This window comes from Papaver somniferum, chromosome 1 (genome assembly GCF_003573695.1).
Source record: "Papaver somniferum cultivar HN1 chromosome 1, ASM357369v1, whole genome shotgun sequence".
NCBI lineage: Eukaryota > Viridiplantae > Streptophyta > Magnoliopsida > Ranunculales > Papaveraceae > Papaver > Papaver somniferum.
The window spans coordinates 180,114,527-180,129,755 of NC_039358.1; the positions used below are offsets into that span (position 1 = coordinate 180,114,527).

The following is a 15,229-nucleotide window of genomic DNA, read 5'->3' on the forward strand; positions in this document are numbered from 1 at the left end:
AGCTGTCAATTTTGTTTTGAATTTGTTATACTATACTGCATAGCCAGTTCCATACAACTTCTTATAACGAAACTCTACCCATTTGGATTTGTATCTAGGATCTAACACAACTCCGATGCCCATAACCAAATTACTTTCAAGCTAATACACATCGAACTTCTCCCTCATCTTCAACCCCATTTCTCTGATATACACATACTCACTGTCTTCCCATTGTTTGATGCACTTGTTAATTTCATAGACCCCATTGTAGTACAGATTTGCAGTTGGATACTTCATCCCTGCAAACCTGGTTGAAACATCATTAAACACTTGCAAATAACTACCCCTTGTTGCCACTCGTCTTCACTTGGTATACAATCGAATTCAGGATCAAGGACATCAAATCTTTGAAACCCTTTTTTCAACTCAATTGCATTTTTAAGCATAAGAAAAACTGAGTTCCATCGAGTGTCCACGTCAAGACTAACTGCCTTTCCAGACAACCTACATTGTGACAGTGCCGTTTCAAACCTCTCTTTCCTAGCTTGTGAAGCTTTAACATAATTAACACAATCTCTAATTGATTGTACAAACTTAGCAGCAACTTTCATACCATCTAGGACAACCAAATGAAGAATGTGGTTGGCACGCCTCATGTGAAACAATTCCCCATCAAGAACTAGACAATCCTTATTATTTAGCCACTTAATAAAATTTCTCATCATCACACCATTAGCAGCAGCATTATCAGCAGTTAAAGAAAGGAATTTCCTATCTATGTTCCATTCAATAGTGCAAGTTTTGATACATTCTGTGAGAACATCTCATGTGTGTGGTGCTGGCACTAAAATATAAGTTAATGTTTTCTTAACCAAATTCCATTCATCATCTATGTAGTGGCATGTTACACAACAATACCCATCTTTAGTATGCTTAGCAGTCCACATATCAGTTGTAAGACAACATCTAGAGGTCATATTATCCAATTCTACTTGCAATTCTAGTTTCTGTTCATGAAAAAACTTCATCACATCACTTCTGGTTGTGTTTCTACTCATGATCTTAATAGCAGGGTTCAAAGACTTGCAAAACATTCTAAAGTAAAAATGTTGAGCCATGTTGAGAGGGTAATCATGCTTAGCAATCATTTTAACCATGTATTCCCTAGAAACTGCAGGATTATACTGCCAATTAGCTAATTTTAAAGCTTTGTTACCTGCTGTTTTCAGTGAAGTAGAAATCTGTTGTTGTCCATCCTTGTTCTGTGGTCTCTTTTGGAAAATCTTTAGATGATTACGCAATCTTGTAGTACCACTGACACTATCAGCATCAACTACCTTCTTGCAATGATGGCATGTACCTAGTACAACAGCTTCCCTCACGTGTGTTTTCTTGTTGTGTCTTACTTTACAATCCCTTTCAAATTCATCCCACACTGGTGACCTTATTGCTCTAAGCTTTTTCTTCAGAGCAGTAATCAGTGGATCCTCACCAGCTTCTGCTTCTCCATCTTCATCATCTGTATGAGAGCCTGACATGTTATCATCAGCTAGGTTCTCTTCTGGTTCTGGTAATCTCCTAGTGTCACTAGTACACGGTGTTGAGCCAATTGCTGAAGCTTGAACACTTTGTGATTGTGAACCACCCCTAGAAACGACAGCATTTGATTGAGATTGAGGCAAAGGGGTTGACTTTGAGGTTGCAACTGTCTTGCCTTTGGCTGGTTTTTTTAACATTTTCGCAAGTGCTTGCTGTGTAGCCTGTGCATTCCAATAAAACCAATTTTCAACCATCAGAAACCCTATTTTCAGTAAATACTAAAAAGCATTCATAACTATCAACAGTGCAAATGTGCAATCACCTATATTAAAATTGATGATATCATATTCAGGATTATGCTGTTACACATCATTACTGAAATTCAACTAAATATAGTAAACAAGGATGTAAATTAAGATGCATTATCAGAGAATCAGAAACATAATTCCAAGAGAATGATTATGATACCTGATAGAGCAGAAACCTTCTTTAGAGCCTTTTGCTTGTCTTTGTTGTCAAAATTAACTTCTGTTTAACACCAAAAAGATAGAAATCAGATTCTTCACATAAAGAAAGTAAAACAGAAACTGCAAGTGTAAACCCATCTCAAAAATATATCAATTCAATCAAACCCTAAACTAATAACTATCAATATTGAGTTATTCTTCAACCTCAATGCCTCATATTCTTATTTAAGTTAAACCCATCTCAAATCTTTCTCTAATTTCATCCATACATGTAAGTCATATCAAACCCTAATTTTTGATTGCAAGACAAAAACCCTATTTTCATGTCAATCGATGAATCGAACAAAAAAATTTAACAAAGAAAATAGAAGAGAATTAGTACCTGATGTCCTGATTGAGCGGGTGAGTGATTGGTAAACAACTGAGTGAGTGAGTGATTGATCGAGAGAGGCAGAGACAGAATGGAGACTCGAGAGGCGACTGAGAACAAACGGTGAGAAACTGAGAAGAGAAAAAAAAATGAAAACACGAAATGACTTCTCGAGTCCTCGACTAGTAAAATAGTCATATGGGAAAATTACAAGTACGTCCTTAACATATCAGATATCTAAACAAACTGATATAGCCTAATCCGATTCCGATATGTTAAGGAAGAAATATCCGATAACATATTATATCCGATATCCGATATCTGATAAAACGGATAAAATCCTATAGGATATCGAATAATCGGAAACGGATTCCGGATATCGGATAGATATTGAGAGGCCTACTTGCCGCCCCTCCAATGGAACACGCCGCCCCTTTAACAGGATTGTATTAAATACGAAATCCTATTTTAAGTATCGATGATAATGACTACCATTTTAAGATTTTACGCCAGGTTTAATCGACAAGAATCTCGAAATGTATATTTTTAGGAGTTTTCTTAATGATCAAGTTCCAGAGTTCAATATAAAGGATACAAGACTACCTTGTGGATTGCTTCTTATTTTTATTTTCTTCTCATCGCGTGTGGTTAGTTTTCTATGGTAATCAAATTAGCTTTCTTTATTTTTGCGTTCATTATTAGCTTTGGTACAGGTTTTCTATTTGGACTACAGTCAAGAGTGAAGTCCTAATTTTGTTTCGAATGGAGAAGCATACAGGTAAAAGCGTATTCTTTTCTTATTGTTACATCAATATTTTGATTTTGAGTCGATCCCTTTCTATTTATATGTTTAGGTTTTGAAATTAGGTAGTTTTATTTGGTCTCAGATAAAAAGAATTGTTACTCCAGACATGCAATTACAGTAAGTTATTTGGTCTCAGATAAATACACTTGTGATCTAAGTTTAGCATTGAGAAGAATCTGCTTTAACTTGGTCTTGGATTTCTTTCACTTATTACGAAAAAATTGGATTCTTTTGGTTCTGATTTATGGATTTATTTTAACGCATCATTACTGTGTTGCATTCCATCAATTGTTGTTTTGATTTTTGATGTATTTGATTGATTGAATGAGTCCAGTGTGCTTTATGCTGATTGGTGCTGAAGATGTTAATTTCCTTTTGTGCTGCTTATGAGTGAAAAATTTATGCACTGCAACTACGTATATCTATTTAACTTAATGTGGCATTACAGGTTGACTAAGCCTCTGTATTACAGCTGCATCAAGGGCATCAAGGGTATTCGTCAATCTGGATATCCAGCAAGTGCATGAATTTCAGGTGTTGTAAGTATTAATAAAGCTAATACTACACACTGTTGCAACTATTATGTCATAATTCCTTTTTTTTTTATACTTGATTTAGATTCCATTGAAGTTAATAAAATAGATCTGGAGGAAGAACAAAATCCATGAAAACATAGCGTCTTTGTTTGAAGTGACTAAGAAGCTACATTACGGCACATAAGGTATGTGCACACAAGTCTGTATGGCCAGTTGACATGAAGGGTTAGTCAATTAACATTGGTATTTATGTAATACAGAAACACCGGATGCTACTGTGAAGCAAAGATTGGTGAACTGCTAAATTATGAAGATCGGTATTACATGGCCTGCAGAACTAGCAACAAGAAAGTAGAATATGTGGGCAATCATAGTTCTTGCAGCAAATATTGCAGAGAGTACCTGGGAAATGTAAGTACTGTATATGATTATCCCTTTATAAGTTCCTTCTAATCGATTTGCCCCAAAAGATGATTTTAAATAGCAGTTGTAAGTTCACAGTTAAGATCGTTTATATATATGTTTGTCCCATTATATATGTTGCTCCGCTTATATATATATGGTTAGTACAGTTTATTTTCTATTAGTGAATCTTATCTCAATTGCACTCCTAACCGTCTTTTGCAACTATGACCGGATTTTAAGAAAATTTATGAAGCTAAAATGCCCGGAGAGTCCCTTTTTACTTTTTGTCTATTAGTCTTCTTTTATTTTTTGTTGGTGAGCCCGAGCTGCACGGCTTTCCTTTACATATTTCCATAATCCCTCAAGTCAAGTAATGCAGGGTGCGGAGGTTTTTTGATGCTAAAACTTAAGTTTATTCTAAAAGAGTTTATGTTTGAGGGACGGATAACACATAGGTTCCACGAATCTTGCAACCAATTTGCCTTGATCCTGTCAATAATCGCTGACCATATGAAGATACTTTACGGTTTTGTAGCTAATTGTTTGCAATACTGTTTTTGAGGGAAATTTGAGGGAAAAGTAGCTCTTAGTGCTCTCTCTGAAAATGAGGTATATCGTGATGATACTAAGAATGAAGAATGAAAGTCATTTGTTCCATAGGTGATGATTGTGACTCGGTGAGTATATAGTGAATTGATTCGTCATTGAGAAGTATAAAAACAATTTGTGCATTTGTTATTTTAGTCAAATTTATGTTACTGTATTTGATCCGTAGCTAACTTCGAATTCAGTAATGTCTTTGGCTAGATACACTTTAATTGCTCCCACTTCTCTTATTTGATTGAGTTTGTTATTCTTCTTGGATGAAAAGTACTCAGCAATTAACCCGCGACCTGATCCAAAAATAAACGGTGTTTCAGATGTAGTGCTAGCTTACTCTAAGGTAGCATTTATCTTCTCTAGATAATGGACGACAGGGGATCCACCTTTTGTGTCTCTCCCTGGCCACCAGCTATATCATATGTTGTTCATATTTGTTTACAATTTGCTCGCTTCAATATATAAAATTTTGAATTGTGAGAATTTAGTACTGTCGCCGTAAGCTTAGGAATAACTTACAAATACAATTGATTCATGTCCAGGTTTTGTGTGCACAAGTGTATTTATACATCTTGATGGTCGTGGTATCTTTCGAGGTGATTGGGGTCATTGGTATACATGTAAGGTAATTGAAGTGTTTGTAGATGAGATGTCACCAATCTGTAGCTCATCAGTCAATGACTCATTCATGATCTGACTAACTAAAATTCTAATGCAAGCTTATACTAAATTCAAGTCTTAAGTTAAAACGTTTTAAATTTAAATAGAGGTTAAGACTGTTGTTTATGTGTAAGGTAATGAATTTCTATAAAATGTAAAGACTAAACTTAAAAGGAAGTAAATTATATACCTATTCTTTTCAGACTCCATGGAGAAATGTTTTGTGCAGGCATCATTTGATTTCTGTATGTACTACTCAATAGTTTAAAAATCACTTTTATTTTTAAAGAAAACTTAGGCAGAGCCTAAGGGTTTGGATTGCTAATAATGCAAGTGTGGTCATTGTTTAGACAAACATTAGACCCACTGCTAAGATTCTTACAAGTTATAGTCAAATTCAAAGCTTGGAGATTTTGGGTTCTATGTAACAGTTTAAGACCCAGTAAAACAAAAGTTACAGGTTTGATATGTAATAGGGATTCTTCATTTGATGTCTGTTTTTCCTTGTGGTAGTTTCTACTGAATCTTCCTTTGATTGCTTGGATGTAGAGAGTGTTGAAGTGCTCCAGGATTTCACTTGTTTCAGCATGTATTTTTATGTTCATGTGCTGCTTTTCCTCTGCCCATTGAAAGGCTAAGTCTGCTCCTCATGTGGCTCCTTCTGCTCCCCAGTGTCCTGTGTGTCCTCTGCTATCAACACAGTTGCCTGCAAAATCAGTAATAGTTAGGGCAGAGAAAAACTGATAACTGTTGGGATCCTGAATAGTACAGATTTTGATTAAGAAACCAAAGCTCTGCTTGTGTTATTGGATCCTAACATGAGTTCCAGGAGTAGTTATATGTGATTCATTCTCAATGATATGCCCCTGAGTATTCAAGGCATGACAATGTAACTTGTGAATTCTGTTATAATCACAGAGATGTTGTTGAATGCTGAGAGTAGTATTCTTAGCATTTGGAGAGATGTTTTGGAAAACTAGATCACATCTAGCCTTCCAAATGAACCAACAAGTGGTTGCATAGATGCAGACATTATGACTGATGTTTGCATTGTGAAACCAGTCATTAAACCAGTCGATGAAAACAGTATGGTGATCAATTAAGCCATGATTTCCACCTAACATTTGCTGCCAGACTTCAGTGGCTGCAGGGCAGTTGAGGAACATGTGTGTCATAGTTTCCTCCCCACAGTTGCATAATTTGCATATGGGATCAATATAGTGGAGAATGCTTGCAGTTTTGGCATTAGTTGGCAGAATTTCATGAGCACATTTCCAGAGAAAATTTTTGACAGCTGGTGTCACTTCCAAATTCCATATAGCTCTCCAGTCTCTTGTTGTTTGATCATTTCTATAGAGATTCTCTATTTTGGCTTTGTATAGAGCTTTAACAGAAAATTTTCCTGTGCTGTTGAGATTCCAGTGAATACTGTCTTCTTCTCTGGGGTGAATATCAAGATTAATGATGACTTGAACAGTGTCAGAGCTAAAGATTTGTTGTATGAGCTGAATATTCCATTCCCTTTGATCTGTCATTAGGTGAGCTAGCAGTTGGATATCATTGGGGCAGTTTGCAGGTTTGATGAGTTTGTCAGTTGAAGTAGGTATCCAGAAGTCCTCCCAAATTTTTATTGTGTTGCCATTTCCTATTCTCCATTCACAGTGTTGCTGAATGTTCTGAATAACTTCTAAAACCCCTTTCCATATCCAGAAGTCTCCATCTTTAGCTTTGGTGTTCATGCTGAGAACATTTCTTCCCAATAAATATTTGGCATCCATCAGTTGGTACCAGGGAGAATCCTTGTCCTGCTCCAATCTCCATCCTATTTTTGTTATCATGGCACTGTTGAAAAGCTCCATATTCATAAAACCTAATCCACCAAGCTCCTTAGGTTTGCAAATGGCTGTCAAGGCTTTTGGGTAGTAGCCTGTGGGGTTTTCCAGGTTCTTTCCCCAGAAGAAATCTCTTTGTAGTTTGTTCATATCTTGACAGGTTTGCTTTGGGATTCTGAAACAATTCATTTGATAGATGCTCGCTGTAGATGTGACAGATTTTATTATAACTTCTCTTCCAGCTGGGTTCAGTGGGGAATTCTTCCAGTTAGACAGGTTTCTCTTCATCTTATCCACTAATGGTTTGAAAGATTGGATCTTGCTTCTATGGGTAAATAAAGGAGAGCCTAGATACTTGTCATTTGTAGGAAGAATTTGAACTCCAAGCAGCTTGCAGATAATAGGCATAAGAGCTGGATCAGTGTCATTGCTGAAGAAGACTCCTGATTTGCTGAAGTTGATGAGTTGGCCAGAAGTATCTCCAAAAATGTTGAGGATATCCTTGAGATTCTGTGCTTCAATGGTGTTTGCCTTACAGAAAACCATACAATCATCAGCAAAGAGGAGATGATTTATGAATTGGGAATTTCTACAAATTTTTACTCCAGAGATGAGATCCAAATCTTCAGCATGAGATAAGGTTCTGGATAGTGCCTTCATGCAGAAAAGAAACAGGTAAGGAGACAGGGGGTCTCCTTGCCTGAGTCCTCTAGTAGGGTTAAAGAATTTGTCAGGGGAGCCATTCAGAAGGACAGCAGTAGAAGTAGTGGATATGCATTGCATAATCTTGTTGCTCCATTCAGAGTTGAAGCCAATTTTGACCATAATTGTATGAAGAAACTTCCAGTCCACTCTGTCAAAGGCTTTAGCCATATCAATCTTGATCCCCATACTTCATTTGTTGCCTTTAAGACCTCTTCTGGTTCTCATGTGATGAATAATTTCATGGGCAATGGCTATAGTATCAGCTATTTGTCTTCCAGGTATGAAGGCAGATTGGTAGGGAGATACGATTTTGTTGAGATATGGTTTCATTCTTTCGGCTAGCAGTTTGGATATGATTTTGTAAGTGGTGTTGCAGAGGCTAATGGGTCTGAAATGGATGGGACTAGTAGGGTTATCAATTTTGGGTATCAAGGATATGAAGGTTGAGTTCATTTCTTTGAGAAGGTATCCTGACTTGAAGAAATGTTGGACCATTTTAACTAGGTCCTCTCATATAATGTCCCACTTTGCTTGGAAGAAGTTAGGTGGGAAGCCATCTGGTCCTGGAGCTTTATCTTTGGCCATGCTGAAGAGAATAGCTTTGACCTCACTATCTTCAAGAATTCTATTGAGATTTTTGTTATCTTCAGTGGTTATGACTGTAGGAATGAGGTTAAGGATTTCAGTATTCATAGAAGGGGATTCTGAAGTAGCCATTTTTGAGAAGTGGTTGGTGAAGCATTGCTTTATGTCTTGGTAGTTTTCAATCCAGTTTCCAGAACTATCTTGGATGGTATCTATCTTGTTCCTTCTTAATCTGCTTTTTGTAGTTCTGTGGAAATAACTTGTATTCTTATCTCCCAATTTGATATATTGGTCTCTGCTTTTGATTTTCCAAAATTTTTCTTCAATGTCTTGCCATTCTCTGAGAATTTTCATTGCAGTTTGTAAGGCTTTACTTCTGTCCTGATTGAAGTAGTTTTCTTGTAGCCAATGCAGATGTTGCTTACATTCTTCAATGTTTGTCTTTATGTTGCCATAAACTTCTTTGTTCCAGATTTTGAGTTTCAGCTTGACATCTTGAGTTTTCTAGCAATTAGAAAAGCGCTAGAACCAGATAAGTTCCTCTGCCAACATTCAAAAATGATATCCTTACAATCCTTATGGTCTAGCCAAGGACCAAAGAACTTGAAAGGGATTTTACCAGTACTCTAGTGAGGATTAGTGTTAAGCAAAATGGGATGGTGATCAGAGCCAATAGCTAAAAGATTAGTGATAGTAGAGTTTGGATATAGGAGGAGCAAGGACTCAGTGACTAATCCTCTATCTAATCTCTGCTCAGTGAGAGCAGGCCCACTTCTCTTATTTTTCCAAGTGAAAGGGCAGCCAGTGCTGCCTAAATCATTTAGATCCAGATCAATAATCTTGTTACTAAAAATATTAGCTTCAACATTGTCCAGTGGTTGGGTACTGTATTTTTCAAAATCATGTAAGATAAAGTTGAAATCACCAATAACCAACCAAGGGAGGGAGTTCTTGGAAGCAGTATACTCCAAAACTTTCCAAGAATTTAGTTTACACTGAGTATTATTAGAATTTCCATAGTAACCAGTGAAGAGCCAGGTAGGGCCACTAGTAGGCTGTATTTTAGCATTGATATGGTTAAATGAATAGTCTAGAATTTCAACATCAAGATTGTTCTTCCATATCATTACTAATCCACCAGCTGTACCACTAGCCCCTCCAGGACTAACATGCCAATTTTTTTGGATATTAATATGTTTCATAGAATTTAAAAGTTTACCATGTTTCTGCTTGGTTTCAGATATGAAGCAGATATCAGGATTAAATTTGGTCAGCATATCATTAAGATATTTCTTAGTATATGTTTGCCATAGACCTTGGCAGTTCCAGGCTATTGAAGTAAAGAATTGCCAAAAATAGGATATAGGGGGTATTTAGAGGTCGGTCTCCTAGCTATAGGATCATTTAGCTTATGATGTAACAGTATGAGGAAAGAAAATGTTGGTTGCAGTTTAATCCAAGATAGAAGATAGAGAAGGAAATTACCTCAGGGGTTGGTGTTGATGAGCCAGAAGCACCATTAGTCATAAGGGGAGTGCTTGAGTCCAGAGGTTCAGCATAGTTTTCTGGGTAGTCCTTGAATCTTTTGCTGTTGTCAGTTTCATTGGTTTCCATAGGCTCTGCACCCTGAGTTGATTGCTTCCTTTTTGGCATGACTTTCTGCTTGACCAAATCCTTAATAATGTCATTATCAGAGGGTGAATCTTCTTCAGTGAAGACGTGAATTGTCTTTCTAGATTTCCAAGCCTTCTTTTTGAACTGGACAGTTTCAGCATCCATTCTTTCCTTGATTCGAGCTAGAGTTATGATGGTTTGGGAAGGGATGATTGGAAAGATACCAGTGGTGTCCAGAGTTTGGTTAGCATTAGTGTTTGAAGGATTTTTAGCTCTAGCTGCTTCCTTGATCTTTGTTTTAGCTTGGTGATTCCTGTAGTTGGTGGAGATTTTCTTTGAGAGCTCAAGTTTTCTGTGCCTTATTTGGCTGGCAATGACATCCGGATGTGGGGAGTTGGGATCAGCTCTAGCAGAGGCTCCAAAAGTGAGGTGTTTTGAAGATGAGGGAGCAAATTTAACAATTTTTTTTTTCAATTCTTTATGTTTTGCATTCCTCATCTTGATTTCAAAGACTTGAGCAGCATCAGCATCAGAGTATCCTCTATGAATGGCATTTCTTCCTTCTTGAACGGATTTTTGGTAGGCAGTTTGGGGTGGTGGGAGGGATTGAGGTGTTTGGAGGCTTTTGTGATTTGAGTAGTGGGATTTTGAATGTGTGGGTGGGATGGGGAAGGGTGGGGATGGATGATCTAATATTCTACAAACTTTGCAGAATTTGATTCCATTGAGAGCATAAGCAAACTCCAGCCAATGAGAGATAGTTGGGGTTTCAAAAGCTTCAATACCAAACTTCAAAGGTTTGGTAACATCAATGGTAAGTTTAACTTCTAAATTTTTTTCAAATCTGTCTCTTCCATAAGGTTTCTTGGCAGTTTGAAAAACTCCAACAGGTTGTGGAATATTTTGGATATCTGGTATGATGTGTGATGGGATTCTTTTGATGAGCAGCCAAACCATTACCTTAGTAAATTGTTCTTCATGAATTAAGTCTGGGCCTCCAAGGGGGACACCAACAAGAACCATAAGCTTGTCAAAAACTCCTCTGGTGCCTCCATTCCTCAGTGTTGAGTAATCATCTTCATGAGTGAGTCTGAGGATGAAAAAAATTCCTTCTTCTATTCCAAATATCTAGTTGAACTCTACCATTAAATTCCCAGTTGTTGTTGATGAATGTACTGATTCTGGATGTTTCATAACAGATATTGCTGCAGAGTTTACCAATAAAATACCATTTCCAATCTAAAGGTTGCTTGGCTCTAATGTTGTCAGGGTTTAAGAAAACCTTAGGATAAAGATCTACTTCAGGCATATTGAGGGTTTTGTTCATCTGATCAACAAGAATTTCAATGGTTGGGTTGGAGGGATTTGATGAGGAAGCCATTTGTGGGTAGTAAACGAATAAGAACCAGTAGGTATATTTACCAAAGTGTATTCTAACAAGGCAGGGCCAGCTGTGGTAGTGTGGGGCATCCACTCAAGATTTAATTTGAAAATGATTCTTGCAAATGTCAGTAATGTTGGTCTTTGGAACATAGATGTGGGTTTTACTCAAGTTAGTCCAAACTGGTTTTGATAAGTACTGATCTGTTGGTGTGGACATCACTTTGTAGTTCAGTTGGTGATAGCTGTTGCTGGCTCTCGTGACTAATGGGTTCTGGCTCATGTACCTGCATACAAGGACAATAAAATTGTTATTTAAAGTGTTTAGAGTCTTACCTTGTCCTTCCCATTGGGGGTAGTAGATGGTAATTGTGTAGTCTTCATAATGACTGAGAACGACTTGTCTAGCTGAATTTTGAAATGCTGACGCAAGTTGGATTTGTTCTTTGTCTTTGATGAAGAGGTTGTATTTGAATTGGTCCTTGGTATTGCAGTTGAAGTGGTCCTTGTACTTGCGGCTGGAAGGATTTGAGTGGTTAAAAGTGTATGAGTCATTTCGAAAATCTTGTATCTGAGTGGTTAAAAGTGTCTGAGTCATTTCGAAAGTTTGAGGTAGTTTTTGTATATGGGCTTGTCGGGTGGGAATGTTGCAGATCCATTTACTCAAAATTTGACCCTTTGACGTGGAAAAAGAATTCTTGCCAGGTGTCTGTTGCCGCTTTGCATGAGCCAATGGTGGTTCTTTGCTTGTAGTAGGCCAAATAATGATGCAATTAAGCTTGATCATGCGCCTCAAGTTGCAAGACCGGAAGTTAATGCTGCAAGTATGGTAACTCCCGAGGATTTTTGACGGTTGTGATTGAGAGGTTGTTGCTCTTCTTAAGTTGATTAAAACCGCTGAGATGATAATTTCAATCAGTTTCTTGATCAGTTTTCGCTGAGAGAAAAAAAGTGTTCCTGTGTAATCCTTCTGTTGAACAACATTTCTAGAGTAATCTCCGCGTCGAAATCTCCAGGCAAAGGGAAGATGGATGCAAATATGCGACCCCAGAGAGATGAGCATGAGAAGCAGAGAGTTGCCGAAGTCGAGCCTCAGATAGAGTAGACTGTTGAAATCCCTCAAATAAAGCAGGTAAAATTCTTTGTAAATCAAGCAGTTCTTGGGTGAGGTTTTAACTTCCATGCATTTAATCAATTTGAGTGCTATTTGCGGCCTGATAATTGAATTTTGTAGGTTGAAACTGCAAGGATAAGTGAAGGTTTTTCTGGTTATAACATGCATGAATTGATGGTAAGAAGGCACGACTATATTTAACAACTTACAGTCACAATCTTGGTAGTTCAAGAGAGTATTATCATAACTACAAGATACAAGCGCCTGGAAACTCTTCAGATCATTCGTTCTTCGGCAGTGCCTTGCTCTTACATAACTGCACATGATCAATACGAAGGCACAATGTTTTCTATTTTTTGTCTATAACTTTGTATTGTGAACATGATCAATATATTACATAACTGCACCAACAATATTACTTCTTTCATTTTGTCCGTTCGTTCTTAGATTTCTTTTACATTCATATACGTATTACTTTTTGATGTTTCACTGTCAACTCAATGTAATTTAATCTGTTTTGCATGCGCACTTTGTTCATAATGAAGGCACAAAAGATGTTGTAGTTCTGATTACCTCTAGATTAGCTTTTACTTTCATATAAAACCACCACAAATCGTGCAACGCTGGTGCAAGGATAGAAAACATCGAAAACACAAAATTAAGCTTTTTCAAAAAATAAATAAATAATAATAATAATTATAGCTTTACTGGTTGGTCTATAGTTATGTTTTTTGTGTTAATTTTTGAGTGGAGTTGATAATTCATGCTCTTGGTGAGAAACCAAGAGAGTACTATAATTTTAAATTTAAAAGTCATTGTTCCTAAACTCGCCAGAGAGCTTTGTCAATCATTTAGGAATTAATTATCTTTTTTTTTTTTAATTAATGTTTCCTTTAATTCTCCACTGCTTTATTGTTTTTTGTTTTAGTCGTTTAAATTGTAGCTGGAGTTTGGTTTGGTAAGTTGTGATCGGAGCAGGGTTTAATTTTGTGAGTTACTATATTACTGTATTTGATAGATTTAACAGAATAGTTGCCTCATTTGGATTACACCGGCAACAATAGATTTAATAGGAAATTGTTTGACTTTGCCTTGATTCCATAGATCAACTGTCATGGACCAGGAATAGGAGAAAGTTTGACGTCGGAGCCCTTAATGCCGTCTACACATAGGGGTACAATAAGACAAGTTAATTGTGTTGTGGTGGTAATGAGCATTGCAAGGATTTACCAAGCATAATTGAATAATTCAAAAGGTGATTTGAAGCAATGAGAGTCTACTAAAAAACTCTTCACGTCGCTCGATATATTTAAATAACTACTGCCACTAAGTCATCTTCCTTGCAAACAGCCAAGCAAGCCACTCATTAGAAAGTTATTCTCTTCGTGCCGCTTCTGCTACACAAGATGAAAACTAAAAAGAAAGCCTAAAAACAAGAATAAAACTAAGAAAAATAACAACTAAAGCTACCGACTGATTCCCGACAACGATGCCAAAATTTGATGGCTATCGTAAGTGCAATCAAATTAATAATCTTATTTTCACACAATTAACTGGTAATATAATGGAAGTAAGGATCGTTCCCACGAAGAGCAGTGAGTTTTAGTTGTCAAAGTGTCACAAAGGGGGATTTTGGTTTAGATTGTAAACAAAATAAATAATCAGAGCAATTAAAGTTAAATTGTAATCAATAGAGAGATATGATCGAGGAATCCTTCTTCGTATATAAACCGTCAATGAGTTATTATAATTTCCTACTTGTCGTTAATCATAGATTATCACCAACCGTAGAATAACAACTAGATCAGTGATATTCCCTAAATTCCTTATACCACTGGATACAGAAGTTCTCGCCTACCAAATTCTATTCACCCCAAACCACCTAGTAGTAGATCACTCAAGGTGTAATTTAGTCGAATGCTTTATCTTTTGTGAATTTATAGGTTGATCCTACTAGTTAGACTCTTAGATCAAGGTCCACTTTTTAGTGTTGTTTATACACACAATCGCTCCACATAATCCCTCTGCAAGGTTTTGTGTTCTCTACTTGTGTACAAGTTATTCGACGATTACTTATACCCTATCTCAATACTAGCAATAGATTGAATCAACAAATCAATTTAGTTGGCCACCTAAACAATCTATCAATCAATCATAAATATTAATTAGTATAAAAAAACGATAATCATATGAAGAACTTCAAAGTAGATTAATATAATAACTCAAATCTTGTTTAAAACTTAGAATTCATCCTCAATCAATAAGTGTTTACCTACTCATGGATGTAGAAACATCCATGATATACATGATACAAAAGTTAAGAGATAACGTTACCATTGATAATCGCTCCGTGTGATGTTTCTTCTCTCCAAACCCTAACTTTTTCGTGACCTAATGATATGATATCATTTTACATAACCTAACACCTTTTTGGTTTGCCTTCACGTATTTAGTTTACATTGCTTTGCCTTCACGTATTTTGTTTGGTTTAGGAACCCGACCCAAAAATATGACCTAACGACTCCAAACGTGCCCTTAGACCTTCCAAAGTGTAAACACACATTTCCTACTACCTAAGTTTGCGAACCCAGTCCGAAAATTTCAAATTCCAGCAGAAATTTTCGGAATTAAGTCT

At 36.6% G+C, this 15,229-nt stretch overlaps 1 long non-coding RNA gene across 2 annotated transcripts; it reads left to right on the forward strand.

Annotated features, from left to right (window-relative positions):
• Positions 1-2,950: 2,950 nt before the first annotated feature.
• On the forward strand, positions 2,951-5,536 carry LOC113334366. Of its 2 annotated transcripts, none has more exons than XR_003352735.1 (5): positions 2,951-3,136; positions 3,612-3,702; positions 3,782-3,884; positions 3,960-4,110; positions 5,247-5,536. It is a non-coding gene; the product is annotated as an uncharacterized LOC113334366 (long non-coding RNA). The 2 variants fall into 2 exon arrangements; XR_003352731.1 differs by having other exon boundaries at positions 3,612-3,697.
• The last annotated feature ends 9,693 nt before the right edge of the window (positions 5,537-15,229 follow it).